Source organism: Alosa sapidissima, chromosome 17 (genome assembly GCF_018492685.1).
Source record: "Alosa sapidissima isolate fAloSap1 chromosome 17, fAloSap1.pri, whole genome shotgun sequence".
NCBI classification, from domain to species: Eukaryota; Metazoa; Chordata; class Actinopteri; order Clupeiformes; family Clupeidae; genus Alosa; species Alosa sapidissima.
Window position 1 is genome coordinate 26,813,984 of NC_055973.1, and position 19,802 is coordinate 26,833,785.

At 41.8% G+C, this 19,802-nt stretch overlaps 1 protein-coding gene and 3 long non-coding RNA genes across 4 annotated transcripts in view; 1 reads left to right on the forward strand and 3 right to left on the reverse strand.

Moving 5' to 3' along the window:
- dnajb6b (DnaJ heat shock protein family (Hsp40) member B6b) overlaps nucleotides 1-19,802 on the forward strand; it is a 99,600-nt gene that overhangs the window by 29,283 nt on the left and 50,515 nt on the right. The window lies entirely within an intron of this gene.
- On the reverse strand, nucleotides 3,509-5,940 carry LOC121688906. Its single transcript, XR_006024730.1, has 3 exons — nucleotides 5,465-5,940; nucleotides 5,197-5,310; nucleotides 3,509-4,174 (listed from the first exon to the last, which is right to left on the reverse strand). It is a non-coding gene; the product is annotated as an uncharacterized LOC121688906 (long non-coding RNA).
- LOC121688905 lies at nucleotides 10,302-11,118 on the reverse strand. Its single transcript, XR_006024729.1, has 2 exons — nucleotides 10,574-11,118; nucleotides 10,302-10,418 (listed from the first exon to the last, which is right to left on the reverse strand). It is a non-coding gene; the product is annotated as an uncharacterized LOC121688905 (long non-coding RNA).
- Nucleotides 15,304-16,120, reverse strand: LOC121688899. The gene is made up of 2 exons (XR_006024723.1): nucleotides 15,576-16,120; nucleotides 15,304-15,420 (listed from the first exon to the last, which is right to left on the reverse strand). It is a non-coding gene; the product is annotated as an uncharacterized LOC121688899 (long non-coding RNA).

The following is a 19,802-nucleotide window of genomic DNA, read 5'->3' on the forward strand; positions in this document are numbered from 1 at the left end:
GTTTAGTATCAAGACAGAAATATTTGTCACATTACTAACAAACTAGATGTTAAATTAGAAAATATGTATTCCTTTGTTGTCCCTTGTTTCACATACTTTTCAAAAAGAGACAAATATGACAGGAAAAACAGTGACAGTATCACTAAGTCACATGCCTCACTATTTTAATGCCTCTGGTACTGTGAGATCCTAGACTGATAGACCATTGATAATCATTCAGAAGGATTTAGATGAAAACTGCATTTGCTGTTGAACATGTTGCCAAATTTCATCAACACCAGCTTTTTAAGCATTGTTTACATTCTAGTCTTTCCCTAGCCTGGGATCACCCAGACCTTCACAACTGTACAATTGAGAGTGGGTCTGGAAAAGGTTAATTGACTTACGACTTCCAGCAGGGGCATAACTAGCAGTGAAATTAAAAGTTAAATTGGTACATTAAACTCTTACCAAATCATTTCAAAACTGTAGCAATCTTGTAAACAAAGGTTTTAAATACAGTTAATTTCCAACGAAATACAAGTCCATGCCGGATTGGCAATTGTATTTGCGTGCCTGTGTTTGAGGCATTGGAAATGGGCCTCAGTGGTCTCTTGGCCAGTTTGACCTGCAGAGCAAATCCCAAATTTGCTGAAAGTAGGTCATATGGGTATTCCCAGGCTATACTAGTCTTACCCAGCATAACATGGCAATTTCCAGAACAATGTAAAATACTTACTAAAGCCATTTGCTTGCATATACTGTAGGGGACGCTAGTAATCATTTGCATTAATCAGTAAGGCTTGCATTAATCAGTATAACATTTTAAATGGCCATTCTTTAGGAAACAAGTGAAAATAATGTATGTAAAGCTAAAAGTTTTGATTAGGAAAGTTAGAAATTCCTACATGTAATTAAGCAAGATAGCACGAGTGAGAGTGTATGGAGCTAAATTTGTCTCAATAAATTTGTATATGCGCAGAGGGGGAACCACACATATTTCTTGATTTGCATGTGTGTTTTGATATCTACAAATAAAAAAATCATATTTGTAACTTGTATATTGATTTTTACAAGTATAGATAAAATTGTAAATAAAGTGCCATTTGTAAAGCCTGATGAAGATCCAAGGGGATCGAAACGTTGCTTTTAAATTAATAAAGTTTACATTTTGGAGCAGTTGCAGTGTGCAGACCACACTTTTTCTACTGTCTGATACTATTGTCTGGCACCTGCAGAAAACTTTACTTTGGATGTGCGCACCAACTCTTCGAAACCATTTGTAAAACCGAAAATTTCATTTGTGGATCACCAGCACAGGCATTCTTCGCTTTTAAAGTTACGTGTTTTTGAAACGTTCTTCACATGAAAGTCGCACAAATCCACACGTAAATAGGCCTAATTTAAATCACCAGCACACAGAAATCGCAATCCAGTAGATGGGGACATCCACAAATATTTCTTGACTTGCATTTGTGTTTTGATATATCCACAAATAAAAAAAATCATATTTGTAACCTGTAAATTGGTTTTCACAATTGTAGATGTGTATTTGTAAATGAAATGGCATTTGTAAAACTGAAAATTGCCTTTTTGAAATCTAAATTTGCATTTGTGGATCACCAATACACGCAGTTTTCGTTTTCGCATTTGTGGATCAGCACGATCGGCACACGTGTTTTTGAAACAATCTTTGCCAGAGTATGGAGTTTTGTTTTTTGAGCGAGCAGCAGCACAATTTGAGCGCAGAAAAATATTTCGAGCGAGCACACAAATTATATTTTGAGGAAAAAATTAAACTCGAGATCCCGATAATCTTTGTTTAGTGAACGCATAAAACTGTCAGTTTGTATGCAAAATCAAGAATTACGATCTGTTTATCGTTACCTAGCAACCGAGGCAATTTCATAATGTACAGTACAAGAAATGCGGTAGTGCAGTGGTTAGAGGAGCTCTGACTCCAAGGATTGTTGGTTCAAATCCAGGATTAATCATTCTGCCAATGTTAGTTTTGGACAGGATATTCAATATATCATATATGTCTCAAAAATATGTGCTGATCCACAAATGCCATTTCATTTACAAATACACATCTACAATTGTGAAAACCAATTTACAAGTTACAAATATGATTTGTTTTATTTGTGGATATCAAAACACAAATGCAAGTCAAGAAATATTTGTGGATGTCCCCAACTACTGGATTGCGATTTCTGTGTGCTGATGAATTAAATTAGGCCTATTTACGTGTGGATTTGTGCGACTTTCATGCGAAGAACGTCTCAAAAACACGTAACTTTGGAAAGCGAAGAATTTGTGTGGTGGTGATCCACAAATGCAGAATCACATTTCACAAATGAAATTTTCGGTTGTACTAATGGCATTTTATTTTCAAATGCACATCTATATTTGTAAAAATCAATATACGAGTTACACATATGATTTTTTTTTATTTGTGGATATCAAAACACACATGCAAATCAAGAAATATTTGTGGATCCCCCTCTGCGCATACACAAATATTATTGCGACAAATTTAGCTCCATAAGAGTGGGATTGTTTACTAGAACTTCAATGGTAGCTGTAAGACAGTCTGTAAAAGTTACAGCCCAAGAGGCTCTTTTAGAGAGCCACGGGCCTGATTTATATTAGAATCAGTCAAAAGACTCCATGACATGGACACATTCATATCTAGCTTTTTTGCATGCATGTTACAAGGACACTGGGCCATGTCATGTATGGAACATGATGGTACCATTGGAAAAAAACAGAAACATGGCCTACATTGCAGAACCACTTCAACTTTATTAATGCATTGTGAATAAATCTTACACTACGGTGCACAGCCCCATATGCTTTTCTGCAGCAGTTAGCTAACCATGCTAACATTAGTTATCTACAAGTCTCCAAGTTATATACACAATGCTGGCAACAATTAGCATCCTTGTTTATCTTACTTGTGGTGAAGCACTGTTTTGCTAGGGAGTAACCTTTTGCTTAAAACTAGTGGAGAGTTGGGAAATGAGAACATTTTGTCAAAGCTATAGAATCTTCGCATTGGATCAAAGAGTGATTTATTATTAGCTGTGCAAAAGCTAATGTCAACTGTCCAGGAATATTCCAACTCATGGAACATCGACCAATCAGAAACAAATAAATAATTCCAAAGAATCCAATTGTAGTATAATCTTAGAACACTTGACACCAAAGCTTTATTTACTTGCTTATGCGTTGCAGATGTCTCATCAGTGCAGGACCATCTGTTTTCTTTATCTGAAGAGAAACTGAGCTAAACAAAATTTGAAGGATGAGTACAGACTCCCAAAAACCTTATCCTTGCCTGTGGCACATTTGAGTAGAAACAAAGACTCAATTTGGATTGTGTTAAAACCTTGATCTCCATTATCATGCACACATAAGCAATATGGCAGTAGAATTTTAAACTTTCAGTTTTGGCTAAACCATGAGACAAGTAGTCAGTAAAAACCACTTGACAAGCAGCTTGAACAAATGATCTTGGACAACAAAATTCCAAATACACTTTTTAATATATGCATTAAATGACACACATTGGAATAGAGAGTTGGAAAATAAAAGGTTGAGTAGGGAATGGTTTTGGAGTGCTGTTGAATTGATTCCACATTCTGTGGAAGCTGTAGAATGTGCTTCTGTAGTTGGTGCAACAGTAGTTTTAGAGGGAGTCTCCACAGGCATTACAGGGTAGTAGCCTCCAAAGAGAGGATTCATCCACGGATTCTGTGGAGGAAGCTCCGCATCTGTGGAAGGTGATTCTGTAATTGGTGCAACCGTAGTTTTAAGGGGGCAAGGTGCAGCAGTAGTTTCAGAGGGAGTCTCCACAGGCATTACAGGGTAGTAGCCTCCAAAGAAGGGGGGCATCCACTGTTGATTCTGTGGAGGAAGCCTGGCAGCTGTGGTAGGTGCTTCTGTAGTTGGTGCTTTTGTAGTTGGTGCAACAGTAGTTTCAGAGGGAGTCTCCACAGGCATTACAGGGTAGTAGCCTCCAAAGAATGGGGGCATCCACTGTTGATTCTGTGGAGGAAGCCCAGCAGCTGCTACTGTAGTTGGAGCTGGAGTAGTGGATAAAACTGGAGAGACTTGGTCTGAGCTTGATTACGATGCAGGAGAGGGTTACTGGATTGTCGTGCCACAACATCTGCAGCAAGTGGCCATTTCCCTGGAGGAAGACATAAAATAATGCAGTCATACACCTACTGTAAGTATAAGTATATATACACTCTTGATCCCGTGAGGGAAATTTAGTCTCTGCATTTATCCCAAACTGTGAATTAGTGAAACACACTCAGCACACAGTGAGGTGAAGCACACACACGACTCGCGGCGCAGTGAGCTGCCTGCAACAGCGGCGCTCGGGGAGCAGTGAGGGGTTAGGTGCCTTGCTCAAGGGCACTTCAGCCATGCCTACTGGTCAAGGTTCGAACTGGCAACCCTCTGGTTACCTACCTCAACAAAACTGAAACATGTCCCACATTAATTGAAGTGCTAAATAATTGCTTGGGGTCCCTTTGCCTAACTTCAGGAACACTTCTGGTTTAAGAGCCTTACATCTACAACCAGTAAGGCCACTCCTATATGCACACATATCTGTTTACAAGGGACCAAATTGTATGCTTCCACCCCTGTGGTGAGTTGATTGGACTTCACCCAGGAAAGTCTAACTGTTCAAGCTACTGAAAACGATTTATGAAATGTATGCCAACAAAAAAGCCTGAAGGCAACAGAATACGTCGAGATCACTGTTAAGTGAGCTTGCCTTTTTAATGTGCGAGTGTGAACCTCCTTAATCTTACATTTAAGGTGTCAAGTCAGGGGTCCCTATATTTGTGATTAAGGGGTAATTAAGGACAATATGGATCTTAATTTTATTTTCAGGTGTTAATTCAAGGATTCCTTGATTAAGGAGGGGGGGGGGGGGGGTTAAGGGGAAATCAGGTAATGGGGGAAAAGGGGTAAATTCAGTAGGCTTCTCCTTAATTGACCTAAATCTACACACATTTCTACTTAAAACCCTTCTGTAATTAAGTAGTTGTTTTTAAAGTAAAAAAAGCATTAAAGGGAGTGAAAATGAGTCGTGTTTCATAGTGATTAATGGCATCTCTATGGGCTAATGTTACTCCCATTCTGACAATTAAAAAAAAAAAAAAGAAAACCCGACATGACATGAACACCATAGCCTACCTGTTTTATAACATCACAACCATCAAATGGGGCGACAAACACAAGGCCCACTGCAGTCCTTTTCACAGAGTAGCCACAGTCTCCTGGTAGCTGGCTTAGTGAGAGGCGTGCCACCTGTCGAATAGAAAAAGAAAAAAAAATGTGTTATTGATTCCAACACCGCAAGTGAAAGGGTTGCAAGGAATCAGCTGAATTAGGCTACTAATGTCAACAGACAGATATCGTGTACACTGCAAAAAAAAAAGTAGTAATTCAATACTTTTCTTACCTCTGTCTAACTGGAGTGAAGAACATCCAGGGCCTTTTGCAGAGAACTCCATGAGGTCATTAGTACATAATAAATTTGGTTGCATACGATGCCAAGCCTTAAAGTCTTCAGTGGTGCTTTGTCCACCCACCAGGCCAGGATGTGGATCGTCTGCTTGAAAGTTAACGGAGCCATCGTCTGCAGTGTTTTCTCCAACAGATCGTCCCTCATATTCCAGATTTCGACCCAGTGAAATATTCCCTGTGCCGAAAGTAATTGTCCCAGTGTGAATGTTCTCGGACCTTTCCTTACGATGCAGCTCGTCTCTTTGCACTATTTCGAGGCTTATACCACATGTTTGGCCAATGTAAAGCAATACAAGACACAAAAACAAACCAACACCCCTGTTTGGTTTAAGCCTCATTTTTATAAAAGTGGTAGCCTACAACCAGGAAGCTGGACTAACCTTGGTCTCACAACTCTTTCAGTAGTCTATAAATAGGCCTACTCAATTACCACTAATTGAAATGAGATCAGTGACCAAGCCTCTGATCAGGTTTTAATTGATGATGCAGCTGAACACTTAAATAATCAAGACCAACTATAGGGCTCTGGGCCTACTCTTTAATTTCATTAACAGCTGAACAGATACAGCTGGCCCATTGGTTTTAGGAAGGCTACATCAATTAGGCTAAGTGGACAAGCTGTCTCAGTAAACTTTTTGTCAAGAAGCATAGGCTTAAATTGTATATGTTTTGATCAGACGTTCAGGCTGTGTCCCTTTGTGAATGGTTATAGGCGCCTTTTCTCAATAGTCAACTGGGCTTACTTCATGCCGAGGTGTATGTGTGCTTGTTTGTGTTCGTGCGTGCGTGTGTACTTGTGTGCCAGTATGTGTGTGTGTGGGCATTTGCGTGTGTCTATGAATATCTGTGTGTGTGTGTGTGTGTGTGTGTTTAGGCGTCTGTATGCGTGTGTGTGTGTAGGTGTAACAAGTCTGATTGTATCTAATTTATCCTGAGCAAACAGCATTTTTTTGCTGTGTGCAAAGTCGTGTCTTCATGGTGTATTTCAGAGAACACTGGAAAACCTACCAGTATATGTTTAGGCATGGCTAATTGAATATTTGATACTTTACAGTGTGGATATATTTGAAATTGTGGTGAGGCTTGCAGCTGCCTGTTTTTTTAATCAAGGGCCAAGCACACAAAGGCAGAGTGAGCTATTTTAAATATGTTGTCAGACCTCTCCCCATGCAACTATATTAATGACATGGATCTGTTTAATAAATATACTGCTCAAAAAATTAAGGGAACACTTCAATCATACACTGGATCGGTACTCTGACACTGTTTGGTTCTGAGCACAAGTAAAACTTTTGTTTTGAAAGAACTGTCAGACATTCTGTGAATGTAGTTTGAGAATGGAGAAAAGGGTGGAAGGTTTCAAAAAATGTGTTTTAACAATTGTGGAAAACTGTAAGTGTTGCCTTAATTCTTTTTGAGCAGTGTATATTGATAATTTGAACTCTGAACCACTGACATCCAACCAATAATAACGCAGAGGTATATCCCTGAGAGTGCTCAGGGATTGGTGATCAGTGATAGTTGTTGGTGCATGTCACCCATGCCTACAAAAGGCCCAAGGACATCCAGCAGGCTTATTGCATTCTGTGGGGAATATGCTTAAACTCCCTAGAACAGTGGTTCTCAAACTTTTCACAATGAGTACCACCTCAGAAAACAATTGGCTCTCCAAGTCTCACCATTATGACTGACATTAAAATTCAGTAGCGTAGACCAAATAAACTATATATTACACTGTACATACTGTTTGACATCATTTTTCCCCCAAGAAAGAAAAAAATAGTTTAAAGGATTTTTTTTATTGTATATATTTTGATACAAGTGATTAATGAATCTTTAAGATTCAAAAACAACTCATGGAACATCTCTGGCCAATCAGACACAAATAAATAATTCCAAAGAATCCAATTGTAGTATAATCTTAGAACACTTGACACCAAAGCTTTATTTACTTGCTTATGCGTTGCAGATGTCTCATCAGTGCAGGACCATCTGTTTTCTTTATCTGAAGAGAAACTGAGCTAAACAAAATTTGAAGGATGAGTACAGACTCCCAAAAACCTTATCCTTGCCTGTGGCACATTTGAGTAGAAACAAAGACTCAATTTGGATTGTGTTAAAACCTTGATCTCCATTATCATGCACACATAAGCAATATGGCAGTAGAATTTTAAACTTTCAGTTTTGGCTAAACCATGAGACAAGTAGTCAGTAAAACCACTCGACAAGCAGCTTGAACAAATGATCTTGGACAACTAAATTCCAAATACACTTTTTAATATATGCATTAAATGACACATATTGGAATAGAGAGTTGGAAAATAAAAGGTTGAGTAGGGAATGGTTTTGGAGTGCTGTTGAATTGATTCCACATTCTGTGGAAGCTGTAGAATGTGCTTCTGTAGTTGGTGCAACAGTAGTTTTAGGGAGTTTTCACAGGCATTACAGGTTAGTAGTCTCCAAAGAAGGGGGGCATCCACTGTTGATTCTGTGGAGGAAGCCTGGCAGCTGTGGTAGGTGCAACAGTAGTTTTAGAGGGAGTCTCCACAGGCATTACAGGGTAGTAGCCTCCAAAAGGGGGCATCCACTGTTGATTCTGTGGAAGAAGCCCGGCAGCTGTGGTAGGTGCTTCTGTAGTTGGTACAAAAGTATATTTATAGGGAGTCGCCACAGGCATTACAGGGTAGTAGCCTCCAAAAGGGGGCATCCACTGTTGATTCTGTGGAAGAAGCCCGGCAGCTGTGGTAGGTTCTTCTGTAGTTGGTGCAACAGTAGTTTCAGAGGGAGTCTCCACAGGCATTACAGGGTAGTAGCCTCCAAAGAAGGGGGGCATCCACTGTTGATTCTGTGGAGGAAGCCCAGCAGCTGTGGTAGGTGCTTCTGTAGTTGGTGCAACAGTAGTTTCAGAGGGAGTCTCCACAGGCATTACAGGGTAGTAGCCTCCAAAAGGGGGCATCCACTGTTGATTCTGTGGAGGAAGCCTGGCAGCTGTGGTAGGTGCTTCTGTAGTTGGTACAAAAGTATATTTATAGGGAGTCGCCACAGGCATTACAGGGTAGTAGCCTCCAAAAGGGGGCATCCACTGTTGATTCTGTGGAAGAAGCCCGGCAGCTGTGGTAGGTTCTTCTGTAGTTGGTGCAACAGTAGTTTCAGAGGGAGTCTCCACAGGCATTACAGGGTAGTAGCGTCCAAAGAAGGGGGGCATCCACTGTTGATTCTGTGGAGGAAGCCCAGCAGCTGTGGTAGGTGCTTCTGTAGTTGGTGCAACAGTAGTTTCAGAGGGAGTCTCCACAGGCATTACAGGGTAGTAGCCTCCAAAAGGGGGCATCCACTGTTGATTCTGTGGAGGAAGCCTGGCAGCTGTGGTAGGTGCTTCTGTAGTTGGTGCAACAGTATATTTACAGGGAGTCTCCACAGGCATTACAGGGTAGTAGCCTCCAAAAGGGGGCATCCACTGTTGATTCTGTGGAAGAAGCCCGGCAGCTGTGGTAGGTTCTTCTGTAGTTGGTGCAACAGTAGTTTCAGAGGGAGTCTCCACAGGCATTACAGGGTAGTAGCCTCCAAAGAAGGGGGGCATCCACTGTTGATTCTGTGGAGGAAGCCCGGCAGCTGTGGTAGGTGCTACTGTAGTTGGAGCTGGAGTAGTGGATAAAACTGGAGAGACTTGGTCTGAGCTTGATGCCGGGCAGGAGAGGGTTACTGGATTGTCGTGCCACAACATCTGCAGCAAGTGGCTATTTCCCTGGAGGAAGACATAAAATAATGCAGTCATACACCTAAGTATAAGTATATATACTCTTGATCCCGTGAGGGAAATTTAGTCTCTGCATTTATCCCAAACTGTGAATTAGTGAAACACACTCAGCACAGTGAGGTGAAGCACACACACGACTCGCGGCGCAGTGAGCTGCCTGCAACAGCGGCGCTCGGGGAGCAGTGAGGGGTTAGGAGTCTTGCTCAAGGGCACTTCAGCCATGCCTACTGGTCAAGGTTCGAACTGGCAACCCTCTGGTTACCTAGCTCAACAAAACTGAAACATGTCCCACATTAATTGAAGTGCTAAATAACTGCTTGGGGTCCCTTTGCCTAACTTCAGGAACACTTCTGGTTTAAGAGCCTTACATCTACAACCAGTAAGGCCACTCCTATATGCACACATCTGTTTACAAGGGACCAAATTGTATGCAATTTTTATTATGTTCACCATTAGCTTCCACCCCTGTGGTGAGTTGATTGGACTTCACCCAGGAAAGTCTAACTGTTCAAGCTACTGAAAACGATTTATGAAATGTATGGCAACAAAAAAAGCCTGAAGGCAACAGAATACGTCGAGATCACTGTTAAGTGAGCTTGCCTTTTTAATGTGCGAGTGTGAACCTCCTTAATCTTACATTTAAGGTGTCAAGTCAGGGGTCCCTATATTTGTGATTAAGGGGTAATTAAGGACAATATGGATCTTAATTTTATTTTCAGGTGTTAATTCAAGGATTCCTTGATTAAGGAGGGGGGGGGGGTTAAGGGGAAATCAGGTAAAGGGGGAAAAGGGGTAAATTCAGTAGGCTTCTCCTTAATTGACCTAAATCTACACACATTTCTACTTAAAACCCTTCTGTAATTAAGTAGTTGTTTTTAAAGTAAAAAAAGCATTAAAGGGAGTGAAAATGAGTCGTGTTTCATAGTGATTAATGGCATCTCTATGGGCTAATGTTACTCCCATTCTGACAATTAAAAAAAAAAAAGAAAACGCGACATGACATGAACACCATAGCCTACCTGTTTTATAACATCACAACCATCAAATGGGGCGACAAACACAAGGCCCACTGCAGTCCTTTTCACAGAGTAGCCACAGTCTCCTGGTAGCTGGCTTAGTGAGAGAGGCGTGCCACCTGTTGAATAGAAAAAAAAGAAAAAAAAATGTGTTATTGATTCCAACACCGCAAGTGAAAGGGTTGCAAGGAATCAGCTGAATTAGGCTACTAATGTCGACAGACAGATATCGTGTACACTGCAAAAAAAAGTAGTAATTCAATACTTTTCTTACCTCTGTCTAACTGGAGTGAAGAACATCCAGGGCCTTTTGCAGAGAACTCCATGAGGTCATTAGTACATAATAAATTTGGTTGCATACGATGCCAAGCCTTAAAGTCTTCAGTGGTGCTTTGTCCACCCACCAGGCCAGGATGTGGATCGTCTGCTTGAAAGTTAACGGAGCCATCGTCTGCAGTGTTTTCTCCAACAGATCGTCCCTCATATTCCAGATTTTGACCCAGTGAAATATTCCCTGTGCCGAAAGTAATTGTCCCAGTGTGAATGTTCTTGGACCTTTCCTTACGATGCAGCTCGTCTCTTTGCACTATTTCGAGGCTTATACCACATGTTTGGCCAATGTAAAGCAATACAAGACACAAAAACAAACCAACACCCCTGTTTGGTTTAAGCCTCATTTTTATAAAAGTGGTAGCCTACAACCAGGAAGCTGGACTAACCTTGGTCTCACAACTCTTTCAGTAGTCTATAAATAGGCCTACTCAATTACCACTAATTGAAATGAGATCAGTGACCAAGCCTCTGATCAGGTTTTAATTGATGATGCAGCTGAACACTTAAATAATCAAGACCAACTATAGGGCTCTGGGCCTACTCTTTAATTTCATTAACAGCTGAACAGATACAGCTGGCCCATTGGTTTTAGGAAGGCTACATCAATTAGGCTAAGTGGACAAGCTGTCTCAGTAAACTTTTTGTCAAGAAGCATAGGCTTAAATTGTATATGTTTTGATCAGACGTTCAGGCTGTGTCCCTTTGTGAATGGTTATAGGCGCCTTTTCTCAATAGTCAACTGGGCTTACTTCATGCCGAGGTGTATGTGTGCTTGTTTGTGTTCGTGCGTGCGTGTGTACTTGTGTGCCAGTATGTGTGTGTGTGGGCATTTGCGTGTGTCTATGAATATCTGTGTGTGTGTGTGTGTGTGTGTGTGTGTGTGTGTGTGTGTGTGTGTGTGTGTGTGTGTGTGTGTAGGTGTAACAAGTCTGATTGTATCTAATTTATCCTGAGCAAACAGCATTTTTTTGCTGTGTGCAAAGTCGTGTCTTCATGGTGTATTTCAGAGAACACTGGAAAACCTACCAGTATATGTTTAGGCATGGCTAATTGAATATTTGATACTTTACAGTGTGGATATATTTGAAATTGTGGTGAGGCTTGCAGCTGCCTGTTTTTTTAATCAAGGGCCAAGCACACAAAGGCAGAGTGAGCTATTTTAAATATGTTGTCAGACCTCTCCCCATGCAACTATATTAATGACATGGATCTGTTTAATAAATACACTGCTCAAAAAATTAAGGGAACACTTCAATCATACACTGGATCGGTACTCTGACACTGTTTGGTTCTGAGCACAAGTAAAACTTTTGTTTTGAAAGAACTGTCAGACATTCTGTGAATGTAGTTTGAGAATGGAGAAAAGGGTGGAAGGTTTCAAAAAATGTGTTTTAACAATTGTGGAAAACTGTAAGTGTTGCCTTAATTCTTTTTGAGCAGTGTATATTGATAATTTGAACTCTGAACCACTGACATCCAACCAATAATAACGCAGAGGTATATCCCTGAGAGTGCTCAGGGATTGGTGATCAGTGATAGTTGTTGGTGCATGTCACCCATGCCTACAAAAGGCCCAAGGACATCCAGCAGGCTTATTGCATTCTGTGGGGAATATGCTTAAACTCCCTAGAACAGTGGTTCTCAAACTTTTCACAATGAGTACCACCTCAGAAAACAATTGGCTCTCCAAGTCTCACCATTATGACTGACATTAAAATTCAGTAGCGTAGACCAAATAAACTATATATTACACTGTACATACTGTTTGACATCATTTTTCCCCCAAGAAAGAAAAAAATAGTTTAAAGGATTTTTTTTATTGTATATATTTTGATACAAGTGATTAATGAATCTTTAAGATTCAAAAACAACTCATGGAACATCTCTGGCCAATCAGACACAAATAAATAATTCCAAAGAATCCAATTGTAGTATAATCTTAGAACACTTGACACCAAAGCTTTATTTACTTGCTTATGCGTTGCAGATGTCTCATCAGTGCAGGACCATCTGTTTTCTTTATCTGAAGAGAAACTGAGCTAAACAAAATTTGAAGGATGAGTACAGACTCCCAAAAACCTTATCCTTGCCTGTGGCACATTTGAGTAGAAACAAAGACTCAATTTGGATTGTGTTAAAACCTTGATCTCCATTATCATGCACACATAAGCAATATGGCAGTAGAATTTTAAACTTTCAGTTTTGGCTAAACCATGAGACAAGTAGTCAGTAAAACCACTCGACAAGCAGCTTGAACAAATGATCTTGGACAACTAAATTCCAAATACACTTTTTAATATATGCATTAAATGACACATATTGGAATAGAGAGTTGGAAAATAAAAGGTTGAGTAGGGAATGGTTTTGGAGTGCTGTTGAATTGATTCCACATTCTGTGGAAGCTGTAGAATGTGCTTCTGTAGTTGGTGCAACAGTAGTTTTAGGGAGTTTTCACAGGCATTACAGGTTAGTAGTCTCCAAAGAAGGGGGGCATCCACTGTTGATTCTGTGGAGGAAGCCTGGCAGCTGTGGTAGGTGCAACAGTAGTTTTAGAGGGAGTCTCCACAGGCATTACAGGGTAGTAGCCTCCAAAAGGGGGCATCCACTGTTGATTCTGTGGAAGAAGCCCGGCAGCTGTGGTAGGTGCTTCTGTAGTTGGTACAAAAGTATATTTATAGGGAGTCGCCACAGGCATTACAGGGTAGTAGCCTCCAAAAGGGGGCATCCACTGTTGATTCTGTGGAAGAAGCCCGGCAGCTGTGGTAGGTTCTTCTGTAGTTGGTGCAACAGTAGTTTCAGAGGGAGTCTCCACAGGCATTACAGGGTAGTAGCCTCCAAAGAAGGGGGGCATCCACTGTTGATTCTGTGGAGGAAGCCCAGCAGCTGTGGTAGGTGCTTCTGTAGTTGGTGCAACAGTAGTTTCAGAGGGAGTCTCCACAGGCATTACAGGGTAGTAGCCTCCAAAAGGGGGCATCCACTGTTGATTCTGTGGAGGAAGCCTGGCAGCTGTGGTAGGTGCTTCTGTAGTTGGTACAAAAGTATATTTATAGGGAGTCGCCACAGGCATTACAGGGTAGTAGCCTCCAAAAGGGGGCATCCACTGTTGATTCTGTGGAAGAAGCCCGGCAGCTGTGGTAGGTTCTTCTGTAGTTGGTGCAACAGTAGTTTCAGAGGGAGTCTCCACAGGCATTACAGGGTAGTAGCGTCCAAAGAAGGGGGGCATCCACTGTTGATTCTGTGGAGGAAGCCCAGCAGCTGTGGTAGGTGCTTCTGTAGTTGGTGCAACAGTAGTTTCAGAGGGAGTCTCCACAGGCATTACAGGGTAGTAGCCTCCAAAAGGGGGCATCCACTGTTGATTCTGTGGAGGAAGCCTGGCAGCTGTGGTAGGTGCTTCTGTAGTTGGTGCAACAGTATATTTACAGGGAGTCTCCACAGGCATTACAGGGTAGTAGCCTCCAAAGAAGGGGGGCATCCACTGTTGATTCTGTGGAGGAAGGCCGGCAGCTGTGGTAGGTGCTACTGTAGTTGGAGCTGGAGTAGTGGATAAAACTGGAGAGACTTGGTCTGAGCTTGATGCCGGGCAGGAGAGGGTTACTGGATTGTCGTGCCACAACATCTGCAGCAAGTGGCTATTTCCCTGGAGGAAGACATAAAATAATGCAGTCATACACCTAAGTATAAGTATATATACTCTTGATCCCGTGAGGGAAATTTAGTCTCTGCATTTATCCCAAACTGTGAATTAGTGAAACACACTCAGCACAGTGAGGTGAAGCACACACACGACTCGCGGCGCAGTGAGCTGCCTGCAACAGCGGCGCTCGGGGAGCAGTGAGGGGTTAGGAGTCTTGCTCAAGGGCACTTCAGCCATGCCTACTGGTCAAGGTTCGAACTGGCAACCCTCTGGTTACCTAGCTCAACAAAACTGAAACATGTCCCACATTAATTGAAGTGCTAAATAACTGCTTGGGGTCCCTTTGCCTAACTTCAGGAACACTTCTGGTTTAAGAGCCTTACATCTACAACCAGTAAGGCCACTCCTATATGCACACATCTGTTTACAAGGGACCAAATTGTATGCAATTTTTATTATGTTCACCATTAGCTTCCACCCCTGTGGTGAGTTGATTGGACTTCACCCAGGAAAGTCTAACTGTTCAAGCTACTGAAAACGATTTATGAAATGTATGGCAACAAAAAAAGCCTGAAGGCAACAGAATACGTCGAGATCACTGTTAAGTGAGCTTGCCTTTTTAATGTGCGAGTGTGAACCTCCTTAATCTTACATTTAAGGTGTCAAGTCAGGGGTCCCTATATTTGTGATTAAGGGGTAATTAAGGACAATATGGATCTTAATTTTATTTTCAGGTGTTAATTCAAGGATTCCTTGATTAAGGAGGGGGGGGGGGGGGGTTAAGGGGAAATCAGGTAAAGGGGGAAAAGGGGTAAATTCAGTAGGCTTCTCCTTAATTGACCTAAATCTACACACATTTCTACTTAAAACCCTTCTGTAATTAAGTAGTTGTTTTTAAAGTAAAAAAAGCATTAAAGGGAGTGAAAATGAGTCGTGTTTCATAGTGATTAATGGCATCTCTATGGGCTAATGTTACTCCCATTCTGACAATTAAAAAAAAAAAAGAAAACGCGACATGACATGAACACCATAGCCTACCTGTTTTATAACATCACAACCATCAAATGGGGCGACAAACACAAGGCCCACTGCAGTCCTTTTCACAGAGTAGCCACAGTCTCCTGGTAGCTGGCTTAGTGAGAGAGGCGTGCCACCTGTTGAATAGAAAAAAAAGAAAAAAAAATGTGTTATTGATTCCAACACCGCAAGTGAAAGGGTTGCAAGGAATCAGCTGAATTAGGCTACTAATGTCGACAGACAGATATCGTGTACACTGCAAAAAAAAGTAGTAATTCAATACTTTTCTTACCTCTGTCTAACTGGAGTGAAGAACATCCAGGGCCTTTTGCAGAGAACTCCATGAGGTCATTAGTACATAATAAATTTGGTTGCATACGATGCCAAGCCTTAAAGTCTTCAGTGGTGCTTTGTCCACCCACCAGGCCAGGATGTGGATCGTCTGCTTGAAAGTTAACGGAGCCATCGTCTGCAGTGTTTTCTCCAACAGATCGTCCCTCATATTCCAGATTTTGACCCAGTGAAATATTCCCTGTGCCGAAAGTAATTGTCCCAGTGTGAATGTTCTTGGACCTTTCCTTACGATGCAGCTCGTCTCTTTGCACTATTTCGAGGCTTATACCACATGTTTGGCCAATGTAAAGCAATACAAGACACAAAAACAAACCAACACCCCTGTTTGGTTTAAGCCTCATTTTTATAAAAGTGGTAGCCTACAACCAGGAAGCTGGACTAACCTTGGTCTCACAACTCTTTCAGTAGTCTATAAATAGGCCTACTCAATTACCACTAATTGAAATGAGATCAGTGACCAAGCCTCTGATCAGGTTTTAATTGATGATGCAGCTGAACACTTAAATAATCAAGACCAACTATAGGGCTCTGGGCCTACTCTTTAATTTCATTAACAGCTGAACAGATACAGCTGGCCCATTGGTTTTAGGAAGGCTACATCAATTAGGCTAAGTGGACAAGCTGTCTCAGTAAACTTTTTGTCAAGAAGCATAGGCTTAAATTGTATATGTTTTGATCAGACGTTCAGGCTGTGTCCCTTTGTGAATGGTTATAGGCGCCTTTTCTCAATAGTCAACTGGGCTTACTTCATGCCGAGGTGTATGTGTGCTTGTTTGTGTTCGTGCGTGCGTGTGTACTTGTGTGCCAGTATGTGTGTGTGTGGGCATTTGCGTGTGTCTATGAATATCTGTGTGTGTGTGTGTGTGTGTGTGTGTGTGTGTGTGTGTGTGTGTGTTTAGGCGTCTGTATGCGTGTGTGTGTGTAGGTGTAACAAGTCTGATTGTATCTAATTTATCCTGAGCAAACAGCATTTTTTTGCTGTGTGCAAAGTCGTGTCTTCATGGTGTATTTCAGAGAACACTGGAAAACCTACCAGTATATGTTTAGGCATGGCTAATTGAATATTTGATACTTTACAGTGTGGATATATTTGAAATTGTGGTGAGGCTTGCAGCTGCCTGTTTTTTTAATCAAGGGCCAAGCACACAAAGGCAGAGTGAGCTATTTTAAATATGTTGTCAGACCTCTCCCCATGCAACTATATTAATGACATGGATCTGTTTAATAAATATACTGCTCAAAAAATTAAGGGAACACTTCAATCATACACTGGATCGGTACTCTGACACTGTTTGGTTCTGAGCACAAGTAAAACTTTTGTTTTGAAAGAACTGTCAGACATTCTGTGAATGTAGTTTGAGAATGGAGAAAAGGGTGGAAGGTTTCAAAAAATGTGTTTTAACAATTGTGGAAAACTGTAAGTGTTGCCTTAATTCTTTTTGAGCAGTGTATATTGATAATTTGAACTCTGAACCACTGACATCCAACCAATAATAACGCAGAGGTATATCCCTGAGAGTGCTCAGGGATTGGTGATCAGTGATAGTTGTTGGTGCATGTCACCCATGCCTACAAAAGGCCCAAGGACATCCAGCAGGCTTATTGCATTCTGTGGGGAATATGCTTAAACTCCCTAGAACAGTGGTTCTCAAACTTTTCACAATGAGTACCACCTCAGAAAACAATTGGCTCTCCAAGTCTCACCATTATGACTGACATTAAAATTCAGTAGCGTAGACCAAATAAACTATATATTACACTGTACATACTGTTTGACATCATTTTTCCCCCAAGAAAGAAAAAAATAGTTTAAAGGATTTTTTTTATTGTATATATTTTGATACAAGTGATTAATGAATCTTTAAGATTCAAAAACAACTCATGGAACATCTCTGGCCAATCAGACACAAATAAATAATTCCAAAGAATCCAATTGTAGTATAATCTTAGAACACTTGACACCAAAGCTTTATTTACTTGCTTATGCGTTGCAGATGTCTCATCAGTGCAGGACCATCTGTTTTCTTTATCTGAAGAGAAACTGAGCTAAACAAAATTTGAAGGATGAGTACAGACTCCCAAAAACCTTATCCTTGCCTGTGGCACATTTGAGTAGAAACAAAGACTCAATTTGGATTGTGTTAAAACCTTGATCTCCATTATCATGCACACATAAGCAATATGGCAGTAGAATTTTAAACTTTCAGTTTTGGCTAAACCATGAGACAAGTAGTCAGTAAAACCACTCGACAAGCAGCTTGAACAAATGATCTTGGACAACTAAATTCCAAATACACTTTTTAATATATGCATTAAATGACACATATTGGAATAGAGAGTTGGAAAATAAAAGGTTGAGTAGGGAATGGTTTTGGAGTGCTGTTGAATTGATTCCACATTCTGTGGAAGCTGTAGAATGTGCTTCTGTAGTTGGTGCAACAGTAGTTTTAGGGAGTTTTCACAGGCATTACAGGTTAGTAGTCTCCAAAGAAGGGGGGCATCCACTGTTGATTCTGTGGAGGAAGCCTGGCAGCTGTGGTAGGTGCAACAGTAGTTTTAGAGGGAGTCTCCACAGGCATTACAGGGTAGTAGCCTCCAAAAGGGGGCATCCACTGTTGATTCTGTGGAAGAAGCCCGGCAGCTGTGGTAGGTTCTTCTGTAGTTGGTGCAACAGTAGTTTCAGAGGGAGTCTCCACAGGCATTACAGGGTAGTAGCCTCCAAAAGGGGGCATCCACTGTTGATTCTGTGGAGGAAGCCTGGCAGCTGTGGTAGGTGCTTCTGTAGTTGGTACAAAAGTATATTTATAGGGAGTCGCCACAGGCATTACAGGGTAGTAGCCTCCAAAAGGGGGCATCCACTGTTGATTCTGTGGAAGAAGCCCGGCAGCTGTGGTAGGTTCTTCTGTAGTTGGTGCAACAGTAGTTTCAGAGGGAGTCTCCACAGGCATTACAGGGTAGTAGCCTCCAAAGAAGGGGGGCATCCACTGTTGATTCTGTGGAGGAAGCCCAGCAGCTGTGGTAGGTGCTTCTGTAGTTGGTGCAACAGTAGTTTCAGAGGGAGTCTCCACAGGCATTACAGGGTAGTAGCCTCCAAAAGGGGGCATCCACTGTTGATTCTGTGGAGGAAGCCTGGCAGCTGTGGTAGGTGCTTCTGTAGTTGGTACAAAAGTATATTTATAGGGAGTCGCCACAGGCATTACAGGGTAGTAGCCTCCAAAAGGGGGCATCCACTGTTGATTCTGTGGAAGAAGCCCGGCAGCTGTGGTAGGTTCTTCTGTAGTTGGTGCAACAGTAGTTTCAGAGGGAGTCTCCACAGGCATTACAGGGTAGTAGCCTCCAAAGAAGGGGGGCATCCACTGTTGATTCTGTGGAGGAAGCCTGGCAGCTGTGGTAGGTGCTTCTGTAGTTGGTGCAACAGTAGTTTCAGAGGGAGTCTCCACAGGCATTACAGGGTAGTAGCCTCCAAAGAAGGGGGGCATCCACTGTTGATTCTGTGGAGGAAGCCCGGCAGCTGTGGTAGGTGCTACTGTAGTTGGAGCTGGAGTAGTGGATAAAACTGGAGAGACTTGGTCTGAGCTTGATGCCGGGCAGGAGAGGGTTACTGGATTGTCGTGCCACAACATCTGCAGCAAGTGGCTATTTCCCTGGAGGAAGACATAAAATAATGCAGTCATACACCTAAGTATAAGTATATATACTCTTGATCCCGTGAGGGAAATTTAGTCTCTGCATTTATCCCAAACTGTGAATTAGTGAAACACACTCAGCACAGTGAGGTGAAGCACACACACGACTCGCGGCGCAGTGAGCTGCCTGCAACAGCGGCGCTCGGGGAGCAGTGAGGGGTTAGGAGTCTTGCTCAAGGGCACTTCAGCCATGCCTACTGGTCAAGGTTCGAACTGGCAACCCTCTGGTTACCTAGCTCAACAAAACTGAAACATGTCCCACATTAATTGAAGTGCTAAATAACTGCTTGGGGTCCCTTTGCCTAACTTCAGGAACACTTCTGGTTTAAGAGCCTTACATCTACAACCAGTAAGGCCACTCCTATATGCACACATCTGTTTACAAGGGACCAAATTGTATGCAATTTTTATTATGTTCACCATTAGCTTCCACCCCTGTGGTGAGTTGATTGGACTTCACCCAGGAAAGTCTAACTGTT